The sequence below is a fragment of the Hippopotamus amphibius genome, chromosome 8 (assembly GCF_030028045.1).
Source record: "Hippopotamus amphibius kiboko isolate mHipAmp2 chromosome 8, mHipAmp2.hap2, whole genome shotgun sequence".
Taxonomy (NCBI): Eukaryota; Metazoa; Chordata; class Mammalia; order Artiodactyla; family Hippopotamidae; genus Hippopotamus; species Hippopotamus amphibius.
Window position 1 is genome coordinate 79389943 of NC_080193.1, and position 16288 is coordinate 79406230.

Consider the following 16288-nt stretch of genomic DNA (forward strand, 5'->3'; position numbering starts at 1 on the left):
GGAGTTATGAGGACAGTAAAGAGGGAATTGGAGTAGAAAAGTTAGATATTTAAGTATATACAACATTTTGGGGTTGCTGCAAAAGGGAGCAGAGAAATGGGGTGATATTTAGAAAGAGAAGTCAAGTGGAAGGATTTCTTTTTTAACAATGAATAAACCGATAGTGTGTTTGTATGCTAATGGAATGATCCAGTAGAGAGATAAACATAGATACCGCAGAAAAGGAAGGGAACTACTCCTGAAACAACATGCTCGGGATGGCAAGAAGGGATGGAATCAAGTGTAGGAATTGGGGGGATTTGCTTTAAGTAGGCGCATAAGTAGTTCATCTCTAATAATGGAAGAGATGGTGAGTTCATGAGGACAGATGCTGAAAAGCCTGCAGATGTGGTAGTGGAATCTGTCGACATTCTTTGCCAATTGCTTAAATGATTGCTTAAATTTTTCATGTCATCAACTGAGAGTGAAGAGGGCAGAGAACATATGTAATAGTGAAGAGCAACAGAGTCCTTGGATGGGAACAGAGCTTTAGACGCTAATTCCTGGAGCCTCAGTTTCTTTTTCTACAAAATACATTAAAATAATAATGCCTGTGCAAAATAAGAGCTATTAAATCCCTTTGCAAAATTAAAACTACAATACGGATGTCAAATATTATTAGTGATGAAATTATACAAAATAAGATTTTCTTATTTCTTATTTTTACTAAGAAATGCTTTCTTAGTAAAAAATAGCCATGTATAGCTATAGCTTGGAATTTTCCAGAAAATACAACAACAAAAATTGTTTATCACTTTCCAATAAAATGCATTTTAAATTGATCTATTATACATGCATTCTCTAGGAATATTTTCTAGCAATGTTTGGGTTAAAACTTAAATCATTAAGTTGAAAAGTCCTTGAAGTCAGAGACATCTTGTTAAATTTTCAGTATTAAATGACAGCACCTCACATATAGGAGTGCGGTAAATATTTTGGAGTAAATTAATATAGTAATGCTGGTATGTCAAGTGCTACTTATAAGAAAGAGGGAGGGAGAAAAGTAGAGGAGGAGCAAGAGTTAGAGAAAGCAGGGGAGAGAGAGAGAGAATTTATCAGATAAAGCCATATCCTAGATAGTATTAGCACTTCTTTTCTGATGTGATGAAATTTATCCGTATGTCCCTGAAGTTATTTCTAACTCTAGTAACAAAATGTTTCTCAACTAAATACGTATGAATGTTCTCTCTTCTTTGAGCCATCACTGGATTTAAATTAGATTTAAATCATGGGCACCCAAGCAATCCTGAATAATTACTAATGGGATGAACTGATGCTTCAGGTTTAATTTTCCCATTTAAAACTCCCTCATGGAAAGGACAGATTCTTTGTACAGGTGGGTTTTAAATGAGATGCTGAAAGAGATCGCAGCTGAGATTAATGAACAAATAATAGTCACTGTTATAGAACTAATCTGGGAGGACAGCATGACTGTTTTTAGGTTTGGACCATGTCATAGCTGTCTATTCTGCTAATTGAGCTGTCTGTAAATTACATGCTCAGTTTTGAGGCAAAGGGATTTTTCACATTTCGTTCATAATTCTTGCTCTTTTTTTTGTTAGCTGTCCCAGACCATGACTATATCAGATCATCCTTTGGAATAAGTAAGTGTTTCCTCTGGTGATTTTGAAAAATTGAAGAAGGAACTGAGAAGTTATTTGTAAGGCATCTGACTCACTGCATGGCATTGAAGAAAAATAATGTCAAATATCTTTTTTTTAATAACTTCATTAAAGTATAATTTATGTACCATAAAATTCACCCACTTTAAGTGTAGAAATCAATGAATTTTAGTAATTTTATAGCATTGTGCGACCATCATTATAATCAATTTTCAAACATACCTGTCATTCCAGAAAGAACCCCAATTCCATTTGCAGTCAATCCCCATTCCCACTCCCAACCCCAGGCAACCACTAAATCTATGCTTTTTCTCTATAGATTTGCCTTTTCTAGACATTTCGTATAAATGAATTATATGCTATGCAGGCTGTTGTGTCAGGCTTCTTTCACGCAGCATAATGTTTTTGAGGTTCATCTAGTCTTTAGAGGTCTTTCCACATATACTTGAGATTCTTTACGGGTCTTTTCATAAAGACTTCATAGAACTTATTTTACTGTGATTCACAGTTTACATTGCAATTCAGTCATCCTCACTGGATTGTGAAGTCGTTGGGGCAGGGACTATTTCATTCCTTGAAAAGGATCACAATCTAATTTGCTACGTAACTGGCACTCAGTTAATGCTTGTTGAGTTACTGAAGGAAGGATGGAAAAGTTGCTTTTTTACTTCTGCCATTTGCTCCTTGTTGTAGATTGTTTGCTTGAGAAGCAGATTAGGAGATGGAGTTTAGTGTGCAGATGTTATTAAGGAGTATCCTTGGAAGGGAGGAGGAGGAAGTGGGATTGGGTCCAGGGAGAGTTGAGCTGTGATATATACTCTATGATAACCTTAGCCAAACCTGCAGGGAGCCCTGAAGCTGAAATGGCCTGTCAGGGTTGTCCCATGTTAGGTTGAAATGGCCCAGCCTTTATAATTCCTTTCCATTAGTGAGTTACTGCACCTGGGCCAGCATGTGAAGGGTGTGGCCTGGGCCCAGTGGCTTTCTACAGGAGATGACAGGATGTCCTTCATTGTAGGGGACTCTGTGTTTATTGAGTTTCTACAATTTCTTTTTACCCAAATCTTAGTTAAGGCTAAGTTGTCCAGATTTTCTGTTTCTGTTACAAAAGGTCATTGTTATATATGTTAAATTCTGCTATGCTGCTAAAATAGTATTTTTGTGTATAACAAATATTTTTTAAAGCTACATCAAGTCCTTGTCAGAAATATTCAATAATTTTAATTTAAAATTGAGAACAAACGAGGCTTAAAAGACAAACGGAGTTTCTAATCATTTTAGAAATATCCTAAAATTATTCTGTTTCATCATTTTTGCTAGATAGTTCTTCCCCTGTCAACATATGTGGGAGAAGTTGTTTTAGATTATTGGAACTCTTGGATGAATAATTTATCAAATTGTCAGCAGCTGTTTTTTCTAACAACAGATTTTAATGCATCAGTCATCTTTCATTTCTCAAACTTTAAAAAAATTTTTAAATTTGCCAAAAACATACTCAGGAAACTTCCATGACTTATCCTGAAGTATCAAATTTGGCAGTGGTCTTTTCAGTCACCCTAAGTATGGTATCAGAGCTAAGAGAATTTTTTTCAATATTTAATATTTTATTTTCAAAAAATAAAATTTCCATTTGCTGGCAGCCTCCTGACCTTTTGGCTTCAAAACACTTCTCCCTTTTCAGCATTCACCACTATTAGCTGTAAAGTATTTGTAAGCCAGGATGGGTTGGGCCCCTTTGGATTCACGTTGTGCGTCATCTGGGGATTACTGGTGGATCTTGTTGCTGCTGATGTTCTCATTCAAAGGACTGATAGTAACAGTGCTTCCCACATTCTGGTTCTTTACTAGGTATTTTCCGGGAGGTGTAGCTAACCAACAAAGAGAACTTTTGTTCTCTTTGGTGCCACCTCAATGGCGATGCTGGCCATTTCCTATTTATTCCAAAGTCTCCATAAATTCTACCCACTTGAGGGGCTAGTACATATAGGAAGTTTCATGTGCATTATCTTATAATAATTCTCACATCAGCTTTATAAAGACAAGTACTTCAGTTACTCTTTCGATAAGAGAAACGTGAGGTTCACAGAAAGTGATTTATCAAGGGTCCTATAATAAGCAAATAGCATATCTTATACACCAAAGCTGAGGCCAGCTCTCTGGTTATCATGTTAACAAAATTTCAGTTGAGACAGTCAACTTCCATTTAAAAAAGGTAGAGACTTCCCTGGCGATCCAGTGGTTAAGACTTCGCCTTCTAACCCAGGGGATGTGTGTTCAATCCCTGGTTGGGGAGATAAGATCCCACAATGCCTCGCAAAAATCAAAACATAAAACAGAAGCAATATTTGCAGCAAATTCAATAAAGACTTAAAAATAAATAAATAAAAATTTTAAAAAAATGTATAAGTAGTGTACTTTCACAAGCACAGCGTATGTAGAAGAACTAGCACTGGCTAATCAATTGACTGGCTAATCAATTTCAGAGGGTTGTAAGGATTATAAAAATAAAAATAAGTGCATTTTACTACTTAACTCAGTCTTCAATTCCCATAAGATCAATTCTCTTGTAAAATGCTATGATAGGGAGTTATACTTAAATAGGACAGATTGAATGTATACCTTTTTTCCCTCCTGAAAAGTCCACTATGACGAGAGTAAAGAAACTAAAGGTATTAACCGCACTGACCAAAAAGACTAGGGTGGTATCCAGATCTGCCATACCCATTGCAAGTTCTATTACATCTGCTGGGTCATGCAGTGCAAATGGCTGGGCAGCTTGCACAATAGGGTGGACATGTCATAAGGCTTATCTTACTCTGGACCCCATTGGAACATTCTAAACTAGCAGCCTTACTGAGTACCTGGTAAATGATTTGCTTCATATTCAACATATACGAGTGTATGTTGCTTCCAGAATTTCAAACAGTCCTTTAGACATTGTGCCTCCTTCTTGGTGGAAGAAGATATTAGATGCCGAGTTACTGCAGTAACTAGGATCTAGTATCCAACTTTGGAGGATATATCTCAGCTTGAGAGGTCTGATCTCAAGCCCCAGAAATTTCACTGAGGTGGCAGGCTGCTTAAATGTTGTTGGAGTTACTTCCTACTCTCTGGTTTGCACGTGTTTTGCCAGGTTATTTGTACTTCCTCCTTGGCACATTCAATCAGCATGCTGTCATCAATATGATGAATTAGCATCATCTCTTATGCAATGCAAGATGATAAAGTGTCTCTGGAGTGGATTATAACATAGGGCTATGTGATGTATCCCCGGAGTAGTACAGTGAGAGGGTATTACTGTCTTTGTTAGGTGAAGGCAAACTACTTGTTGTTGTGTATATTAATATAGAGGAGAAAAGCACTCATTAGACCAATAGCTGCATACTTGGGAACAGAGACTGGGTTGATTTGCTCCAGCAAAGAAACTACATCCGGGACATTATATTCAATTTAAGTTGCCATCTGATTAAATTTTCGATAATCCATTTCATTCTTCTTACACATAGGCTAACTAGGATAATTAAATGGGGATGTGATTGCTATCTCTGCAATCTGCCAGAAAGGCAGTTTTGATTTTGATTTAGTATTTTGACAGACACAGGCAGTTATAGAGGTTTCCACTTGGCTTTTCCTACTACAATAGCCCTCATTTTGTATGTCAGGAAAACAATGTGGGGATTCTGCCGGTCACTGAGTATGTCTTTTCCAACAATGCTTTCCAGGACTAGAAAAATAACCATGCAATGGGTTTAGCAACCCAAGAAACCTGGTGTGAGCTGCATCAAAGGCAAACTCCATGAATCACCTGAATTTCATAAGCCCCTACTCTGGACCTTAGTGGACCTTAGTCCTATTTGACCTTAATCTTATTTGAATCCCTGGAATTAGCATCAGTTGAGCCTCCTAATTAAGTGTAGTCTAGTCAGTTAAGTCAGTGTCTAGTAATCCCCCCAGTTTCTGAGTATTTCCCTTTATTCAATTTACTGCTCTGTTAAGTTATTCTGGGTCCCATTAGAGAAGACTAAGAAGAAAATATACAGTGTAAAGTTTTGGCATTTTAGCAGATTTCTTTAAGGAAAGCCAGGCTTCCAACAGACTCTGAGTCAATGAACTGGGTCACGTCTAGAAACTGGCTAAGGCATCGTGATTCTTTTGTGGTGATTCAAGTCAGATTTCTGTTCACAAGGCTAAGAGTTCATCACTTGTAGAAGTCAAGTAAGACTTCTGTAGACTGCCCATATGTTTCTGTCCTAGGGACACCACAAATAACTTTGCAAGTCAAGACATTCTGATTACAGCTTCAGTCCTGGTACCCATTACAGGAACCATGTCCATCTTGTCTTTATAGATTAAGCCCCATCCCTTGGCTACCGCCATTCTAGAATCCCAACAATCCCACGGGATTCACAAACCTCATTTTTATAACAACATCTCACTCTTGTTCCTAGTTTAAAGATATCGTTCACTAGAAAGCTTGGATTCTGGTGCGCCCCTCACAAATGTATTTCGCAAAACTCTGGTGAAGGGGGGTAACTTCTGGAATATGCTGGATCCATGGTTATAGTTTAAATAAGTAGGCGATGATAATATTACTCCATATTCTTATTTCCCTAAGCTTTTAGATAGCTTCCCAAAGCCTTAGATCCTTTCTTCTAGACCTTTCTCCTTGAGTATACCAAGGAATTTTTGATATTGTAACTTCATTTAGTATAGGCCATTATCGTCTTCAAGAAAACTATTAGCTCCACTCCCTGCCACTCAAACTATCTCATCGAATCTAGACTATCTGGATTGTGTACCACATCAATAAATTCAGCCCAATTCAATATTTTCAATGTTCAGTCATTGCCTATCTTTCGAATCCATTCTCATATACATTATTCAGTTTTCTTCCAACATAAATTGTAAAATGGTTAAGTAGTTTTCGTGTTTATGAGACCTCCAGCTAGAGCATACATTATTCCTGTCTTGTTGGAGCTTGCTGGGCTTTGAGTCTCGTTTAAGTCTTGAAACAATGAGTGGTGGTGAGGGTGAGCCTCGAGGATGGTTACTCTCCCTGCTAGTCAGCTACATTAGGACAGTTTAATATGATTTCTAAGACAAGAGGGGCTAATGTTCTCAGATAAGAAAGGAAGGGCTGCTCCTCCCATCAAGGGTGGCCTGGTGGTTTTGGGTGTTCAAGGTATATCTTCATATAATCTCATCGTAATTTTCATGTATCTCATTTTAATTTTCAGAATCTCATCCCTTTCTAACCAAAGTCCTATCCTCAACACAAGAGGCTCCATAAGATTCTGAATTTAATTTGTCCATCAGTAGGATCATATTTTGAATTTATTTTTCAGAAATCATGGCCCTGTATAGCTACAGAAGATAAGGAATTTGTTCAGGAAAGTTATGGGAGAGCTCTGGTTCTTTATGTGAACCATGGTCTGGAAATTTTCAGTCCTGAGCTCCTCCTTTTTTCTTATTCTCTATTTACTGGCTCACACAGAAGCAATCAACCAACCTCACAGTTTTACACTCTAATTATCAACACTACTATAGTAGTCTAAAAGTTTGCAATTTCATCTTTTAAAGATGGAAGCCTTCTAAAAAGCTTTCCATTCCTGTTGACTATTAACAACCATTTTGCCTCTGCAGATCGTATGACTTCCCATTTGCTACAAGACATAGGTCATTGTTACTTTTATTTTGGAATCTAGTCCTAGTAGAGAACCACATCCAGATTCTCATCCTTAAGGCTCTATTTCCTTGGAAACAACTCCATACCAGTCAGGGTTCAGTCAGGAAAACGGAAACCACTCTCTGAATCCTGGACATAGAATGTTAGTATAGAATCAGGAGGTTGTGGTACTGAGGGAAGAGCTGGAGGGAGTGGGAGAGAGTGATGATCAGTAAAATTGCTACAAAAATTCAGGGGGCAGCTGCGGAAGGGCGGAGCATGTGGCAGTTAAGATCTATCTGAAGCAATAGAGGGATACCTGACACCTTTTAGAAACATGTCAGGAGCCGCTCTGAAGTGCATGTCTGCACACACATCTGACCATTCCACTTTCCCAGAATAATCAATTCTGGTACATTTCTTATTTTTATTTATTTTTAATAGAAGTGTAATTAATTTACAATGCTGTGTTAGTTTCAGGTGTACAGCAAAGTGATTCATAATACATATACATATATTCATTCTTTTTCAGATTCTTTTCCCTTATAGTTTATTACAATATATTGAGTATAGTTCCCTGTGCTATACAGTAGGTCCTTGTTGGTTATCTATTTTATATACAGTAGTGTGTATATGTTAATCTCAAACTCCTAATTTATCACTCCTCCCCTTTGATAACCATAAGTTAGTTTTCTATGTCTGTGGGTCTGGTGCATTTCTGATTTCCAGATCTCATGTGATGGCAAACTCTAACCTGGACCACACAGGATAGGTGACTTTGGAGAACATAGCTCTTGACCTTAAGTGAGAATGGTAGTGGTGGTGTGAGTTGACAACAGAAAATCTTGTATAATGTCTAAAACTAAGAAACAACAACAAAAAATTGTTGGAATACGAAAATGTTATTTGAAAGAGATAGTAAGATATTATGTATGATTTCCTTAATAGAGTGCAAAATGGGAGTACAGTGGAATCTGATAAGATACTGCTACTTATCTTATAAGCCTATTAATATCATTTGGTTTTATAAAAAATGTGCAAATATTATTTTAATTTAAAAAGAAATCTAGGGCAATAGTGTTAAGGGAATACCATTTTTCAGGTAAATTAGAAGATTTTACTGTGCAGATTAAAATGTTCCTGTGTCAATTTAAAATAATTTTATGACACTTTCAAAAGAAATGGAGCATTCTGGTTGGTTGCACTACTGTATTTGGTTGGTCAAACTTGTATTCTCAGACCTGGAAGAGACACAATGTCCTTCGATGGCTCACATACTAACTTGGGACACATTGCCTATCAAGGATGTTAGTTTCTTTTGTGAAGCCATGGCCAGAGTAGGCAGCTCTTGGGAGTAAAATGTCAGGTGTTAGTTATACCTCAAACAGGATCTTGGCTGGCTGTTCATAGGGCTGTGTAGAGAAGGGTGATTTCCTCTTTCCAGGGCAAATTCTGGACCTGGTTTCACTGGAAGTTCCAGCAGGGCCAACATTATTTAGATGGAGATTAAGTGCTAAATGCAACTGTCAGCTTGAGGTTTTGTTGGAAATCACAGCAAGGAGAGCTTGGCTTTGTACGCAGAGGATATAGAAAGAACTGTAGGTGAAATTACTTAGATCCTTAAATGATAACTGTCAAAGCTTGGAAAATTTTTTGCTTAAACATTCTTTTGGAAGAAGTGATGTTTGGAATGAAATTTATGGAGTTTTATTATTGTCGAATATTTGTTTCTGCATATTAACTGAAACAGCCCATCCCAGAAATTAGAAGTCTTCCAGAGAAGAAGAATTGCATAATGCATTAAACATGCACGCTTTGGAAGCAGATTCTTCCAGTTCAGGTCCTTGTTCTGCCTTTTGCTAGCTAAATTTCTCCTGAATAATCCCATCTAAGCATTGGTTTCTCTGGTTTAAAACCAAGTTGATACACCCTGCCTGACGATTTAGGGGGATTCAAAGAACTGAGAATGCATATAAATTGCTGAACACATTTTCCAGTAGGCAAAATATCAGCTATCTTGTTTATGAACAGGTTTAGATTAGTTTTTCAAAATATACTGCACAAAGCATGTTTCTACAATGTGAGGGAGTATGTATGTGTGTACAGTTGAGAACTTAGGAAATTTCAAAATCATGGCACGACGACATTCAAACTTTTATCTCTTGGTGTTCTTTGAAGGGTAGATGATTAGAAATACCGCACAGCTGTTGAAAGGAATACATAAAATTATGTAAATAAAGTCTCTATTTCTGCAAGGACTCTAACACAAGGTAAACAGATAGTGCAGAGCTGCAGCCTAGGAGCAATGGGTTTAGCATTCTCGTGTCCCAAGGCACTGAGAGGAGAGTGCCATGCTCATAGACTGCTTCAAACAAATGTCCCTTTTATAATTGTCACTATCATTATTATAGGACCAAATAAAACGAGAGCAGGAATGAATATCAGCGTTCTCTTAACCCAAGGTTTTTATTTTACTGATAAGCATATGAGACTTGCTCAAGGTGACAAAAGTGTTATTCCCTGAGTCCGTAACAGAAAGAAGGACTCCCTATTTCCAGTTCCTCCTTCTACTCCATGTTGATGATAACTTACCATATTAGTTTGTTAGGGATACCATAACAGAATACCATAGAGTGGGGGGGGAGGGGAATAAACAACAGAAATTATTATCTCACAGTTCTGGAGGCTGAAAGTCCAAGATCAAGGTGGTGGTAGGGTTGGTTTCTCCTGCAGCTTCTAGCTTTGGCTTGTAAGTGGTCTCACTGTGTCCTCACATGGTCTTTCCTCAATGCATACACATCCATGATACCTCTTTCTCTTTCTATAAGGCCACTGGTCATATTGGATTAGGACCCCCATCCAATGACCTAATTTAACCTTAATGATCTCTTTAAAGGGCCAAGTATAGTTACATTGGGAGTTAAGGCTTTAAGAAATGGGTTTGGGGGAGGGGATGCAATTCAGTCCTTAATGCCTCCCCATGAAAACATTGCTTTTCTAATATTATTCTAATGTTCTTCTTCTAAGATGAAATTTTGCTGGTTGTGTCTGTGTCCAGATCTATGTTTATAGACGTGTATGTTAAATGTTAAACCTAATCATCCCATCCTGGAACTCAGCATTCAGGGACCAAGTCAATCTGCCAAACAGAATAAACAAAGACCATATTTTCAGAAAACAGTTCAACAATTTTAGTTCAATTATAAATTATCAGCAACTTTTTGTCATATTTAATTGAGTTGGAAATGCATTTCAGTTTAAATGGGAAAAGTTATTTATATTTCTTATCAGGGTTTTATCTTGAAACTAGTTTAACAGCAGTGACAAATGCTTCTGCACAAGTGTTCTCTGCACTCCTAAAGTTTAATTGTCCAGGTAGAGTCTTTTTTAAGAAAAGTATTTATTTTATTTATTTGGCTGCATCAGGTCTTAGTTGTGGCACGTGGGCTCCTTGTTGCAGTGTGCAGGCTCTCTAGTCGTGGCCTGCAGGCTCTAGAGCACATGAGCTCAGTAGTTGTGGCGCAGGGGCTTAGTTGCCCCGTGGCATGTGCGATCTTAGTTCCCTGACTAGGGATGGAACCCACATCCCATGCATTGGAAGGCAGATTCTTAACAACCAGACCACCAGGGAAGTCCCCCCCCCCACCCCCAGGGAGAGTCTTGTCAGAAAAGAAATAATCTGGATGGGGTGTAAGAACTCCATGGTTCAAGGAAGTGTAGCTGTAGATGGAGACAGAGATAGAGATGGAGGTGGGAGTAAGGGTAGAGATATGGATGGAGATGGACATGGATATTTCATAGAGATTTCTGTGTAGGGCTACACACATTGTGTTGTACAGCAAAACATTTTGTTCTTATTCATGAACTTGTATGAAGGCAAACCCATCTCTTGCCACAAACTTATGTCCCCAGTGTAAGACAACCTATTTACAGAGCCTACTGAGGGCACAGAAATTTCAGGTCACGTAAAAGGAAATACATGTCAGTGGTTTAACTGCTGGGAACCACTTTTTTTCATGAAAGAACACAGCAAGTATTTTCCGTAAATGTAATAATTATTTTATATTGTAGTTGAAAAGCATAACATTTTGGTGACTTGTTCAGAGCTAACGCTTGGGGGCAGATGTGCCCAGGAACCAGACTGGGACTCTCTCCAAACGCAGGCAGAGCTGCTTTTCTTACAATGCTTGGCTCCATTTTGTAGAACAGGAGACTGAAGCCCAGAGAGATGAGTGGTTTTTAAAAATTCAACTGATGAAGAAGTAGTAGAGATGAAATGGAAGCCAGGGAGCTTGATTCTCACTGAATGAGATGGAATACAGACCACTCAGTGTTTAGTATTGCTATTTTTGTTAGCTACTAGGGGAAAAAAAAACAAACAACAAACAAACAAACAAACAAAACAAGATATATGTGATAAATTAAACTTTACTTGGACTTACACACTCACACCTCTAGCAGGCTTGCGGCCATCCTTTGGAGAGTAAGAACATCTAAGGGCACCCCTAGAAGTTGGGATGTGGCTGGGAGAGTTAGTGGACCAATGTGGCTCTGGTGAAGACCACGCCAAAATGTTTGGTCTGGGGACCCATTGTCTTGGGGATGGAAACTGCAAGGGTAGCTAGCGTACATGGGGTAGCCAGCAAGCAAGTGGTCATTCAGTTACGAGAGAGCCCACACTTGACCATGGCCCATAATGGGGATCTTCATATTGGCCTAGAGCCCCACCTACACTATAAAACACCACTTATCTTTCACATAATCTAAATCCATCCCATTGAAAATAAGGTTCTGAGAAGGTAATTCTGAATCTGGAAATTCTTGATTTGGCTATGTTGAAAGCTTTGGACATTTTCTCATACAGACCTGCCAGGTGGTACAGAGGTTCACATCTCTCCTCGTTCATCACATGTCACTAAAATATAAAACCAAAACCAAATTCTTGGGAATTCCCTGGCAGTCTACTGGTTAGGACTCTGTGCTTCCACTGCAGGGGGCACAGGTTCAATCCTTGTTCATGGAACTCAGATCCCACAAGCTGCGCGGCTCAGCCAAAAAAAAAATAAAAGTTCTTTGTGTCTTTTCCTGAACTATGATACAACTTAGTGCTATTGATGCTGATTTTTTAAGTCATAGAAGACAAATCTTCACTGCCCAGGTGAACAGTGAGAGGAAACAAAGAACAATGGAGAAAACGTAATCACCTAAAGATACATTTTAGCCCTTGGGTTTAACCTTCTACAGTAAAACATTACTCAGAAAGGCAGTTTTCCACAAAGAACTGTAACTGCTTCTTTGGTTTTTTTTTTTTTTTTTTTCATTTTTTTCTTTTTCCCTTAGCCACTTGCCCTCTGGCAGAGATGCTGGAGGGTAATGAGATTGTCACAAGACAGTTTAGTGATTACAAGAAGAGTTCTAGATCAATTGTAGATGGGGAAAAGTGAGCATCCTTACAGTGACTGGTCAGCTGAACTCGGATGTGATTTCACACACTCTGCTGTCTGCTCCTCTGCACAAGCCATGCAGTGTTTAAATGCTAATGTGATGTCAGCATTTTCTTTACTATTTAGACAAAAGGGTTATTTCTAAGCCTACACACGAGTTTCCATAGCAATCTTTGGCTTGGAATAAAATTAGGATAAAGAACTTCTCAACATAACTTTAAAATCTCAACTAACCTACAGCAACAGATTTTACCACAAGACAGACATTTCTATTGGGGATACTGATCTGATTAAGTGTCTACAATGGAGAACTTTATTTAGTGGTACCATCTGCAGCCATAATTAGTTTGAACTTGTGAAAATGAGGACTTTGACAGGAGACATGACGTTCATTTCTGAGAAAGGAGAACTTCCTTATTTTGCATGGATGAAAGCACAGAAGTGTAGTGAAAATACATCCACAGAAATGTTACAGGAACTCGTTAGGAGCTTTTAAACATAGAGAGGGAGAAAACTGGGAAATTATTCGGGACCAGAAGTTGATTTGGTAGGCGGCTGACATAATACTTCTCACTACAAGCACAGCTTCTTTTCTGATTGGAACTAAAGTGGATGACTTTCACATGAACCCAGAAACTAGAACTCCCCAAGTATATAGAGGCACTAACCTATTATCTAAGCCTCCATGGACACCTGGACCCCCAAGATACAGACAGTTGGGCAGTGCTTCAGAGAAACAATTGATGGAGACAACCTGGCTCTCTAGGTCTTCCCTTTCACCTGGGAATCTTGTGAAAATGCAGATTCTGGTTGGTCTGGGATGGGATGGGGTTGAATTCTAACAAGATGATTCTGGTCCCTACTTTGAGTAACAATCTAGACCATTGGAAATAGGAGAACCAGGAGGCTCATCCACAGCCATTCTTTCCCAGCCCTCACCCTAATCACAAGGTAGGCAAAATAACACTTTTCTCTTTTATTGACTTCTTACTCTCGTTGTGCCTTTCCTGTCCTACCTCATTTGACTTTTATGCCATCTTGAGGTTTCCTGGGAACCCAGGAGATGGAAGGGACAAGAGTGTATGAGTGGATCGTAAGTGGTGATTTGCACAAGACCTAAAAGAATGTTCCCTAGGAATACTTACAACCAATTTCTTATCCCTTACGTGTGTCTGGGGACATAAATTTTTGTCCTTGGCTTTAATCTGATGTGCCAGAATTCACCAGGATAACGCTCAACCACTCCCAATAGAAACTCTTGCTCTTCTTTTAATATGGAACTCTAAATAATATATCTTATGCATTAAATCTAGTAATTGTCTTTAAAATGTCACAACTTTAAGAAAGGCATGCTTTCTTTTTCTTTTTAAAGTAATGGTTGAACCTGTTATACAAGATCCTTGTGTATTAACTACATAATCTAATTGACTATCTACTGGATTGGAATTCAAAAGGCCTGACTTTTGTTCCTTGCTCAGTCTGTCACTTATTCTGTGAACTGAGGGCCAAAGATTTAACTTTTCTGGGCCTCTGCTTCCCTATTTTACAAGGTAGAAGTTGAATGATGTGATTACCTAAGTGTCTTCTGAAGCTATAATTCTAGAGTCCTAGTAAATATAGTAATTAGTTAATATACTGCAAGAGTAAATTTCACTTTTGCCACCATTGTCTATTTTGGAAAATTGCTTATTTTTTGCCCCCTTTAGTTTCCATATCCACGTTAGGCTTGATTAGTAACATATGTAGATCAATGAGAGATCAGTTAATTCTGGTCTTATTACTTGACCATTTCTTTTTTAGTATGTTAGAAAGCTTCCCTTTTGGGGAGAAATATACAGAGGTAGGACCCACATAGTGCAATAATTTCTGTTAAGAACATTTACTTTAAAAAATGGCAGCTTTATTGAGATATAATTTACTTACCATATAATCATATAATTTACCCTTGTAAAGTGTACAGTTGAATGGTTTTAAGTATCTTCACAGAGTTGTGTAGTGATTACCACACTCGATTTTAGAACACATCATCATCCCACAAATAAAGTGCATACCCATTAGCAATCACTCTCATTTCTCCTCAAATCACCCCATCCCACCCCTGGGCAACCACCAATCTCTTTTCGCATCCCTGGATTTGCCTATTCTAGAAATTTCATACAAATGGCCTCATGCAGTATGTGGTCTTTGTAACTGGCCACTTTCATTTTTAGCATAATGTTTTCAAGGTTCATGCATATGATAGCATCAATCAGTATTTTATTTCTTTTTATTGACAAATAATATTCAATTATGTGGATGTACCACATTTTATTTATCCATGTATCCACGATCCTCATTAGGACTGTTTTCATTTCTGATTATTATGAATAATATTCTTTGAACATATATACCTATGTTTTTGTGTGGAAATGTTTTTATTTTTCTTAGATACCTAGGAGAGAAATTGCTGGGTCATATCATAACTCTATGTTTAACATTTTTTTTTTGGCCACGCCACATGGCTTGTGAGATCTTAGTTCCCCAACCAGGGATTGAACCAGTAACCTGCGCCCCATGCATTGGAAGTGTGGAGTCTTAACCACAGAACCATCAGGGAAGTCTCCGCTATGTTTAACATTTTGAGGAACTACTAGACTATTTCCAAAGAGGCTGCCCCATTTACCATTCCCACCAGCAATGTGCGGGGGTTCCAAATTCTCCACTTCCCTGACAATACTTGTTATTGTCTGTCTTTTTGACTGTAGTCATCCTAGTGAGTGTAAAGTGGCGTCTCATTATGGTTTTGAGTTGCATTTCCCTAATGCAAATGCAAATAATGTTGAGAATATTTTCATGCAGTTATTGGCCATATTCAATATTCTTCAGAGAAATGTCTATTCAGATTCTTTATTCATTTTCCAATGGGGTTGTTTTTTATTATTGAGTTGTAAGAGTTCTTTATATATTCAACATACCAAGTCCCTCATTGGATGTATAATTTGAAAATATTTTCTCTTAGACTAAAGATTGTCTTTTCACTTTAGTAATGATGTACCTGAAATAATAGCATCAAATGTTTAATTTGATGCAGTTTTTAATCTATTTTTCCTTTTGTTGCTTGTCCTTTTTATGTCTTATCTAAGAAACCATCGTTCAAAGGTTTACACCTATGGAGAACTCCTACTTTTGCATAGAAACATTAAAATATATAAATATATATAAAATAATTCAGAGTTCCAGAAACTGATATACTAAACACACAAGTTGATAAACAATTTAAAGCAGTTTTGACAGAAGGACAGCTGGACACTTGGGAAATTTTTATATCCATAGGCCATATGACACTTTGACCATTTCCTCTGTCACATCATTAGGCCAGATTGCAAAAGCACATTGAAGATGTAAGTGCCTAATTATTTGGGGAACAACTTATCTCCCAAGGAATATAAGCCAGTTGGAAAACATGCCGAGCTCAAAATTCATAAAGCAGGCGTCTCGTGTCTTATTCCCCTGTGATTGGCTCATACTGAGACTCTGTA

General features: G+C 37.9%; 1 pseudogene; it reads left to right on the top strand.

Moving 5' to 3' along the window:
- Positions 1–16288, top strand: part of LOC130859188 (60S ribosomal protein L7a-like) — a 44768-nt pseudogene that overhangs the window by 254 nt on the left and 28226 nt on the right.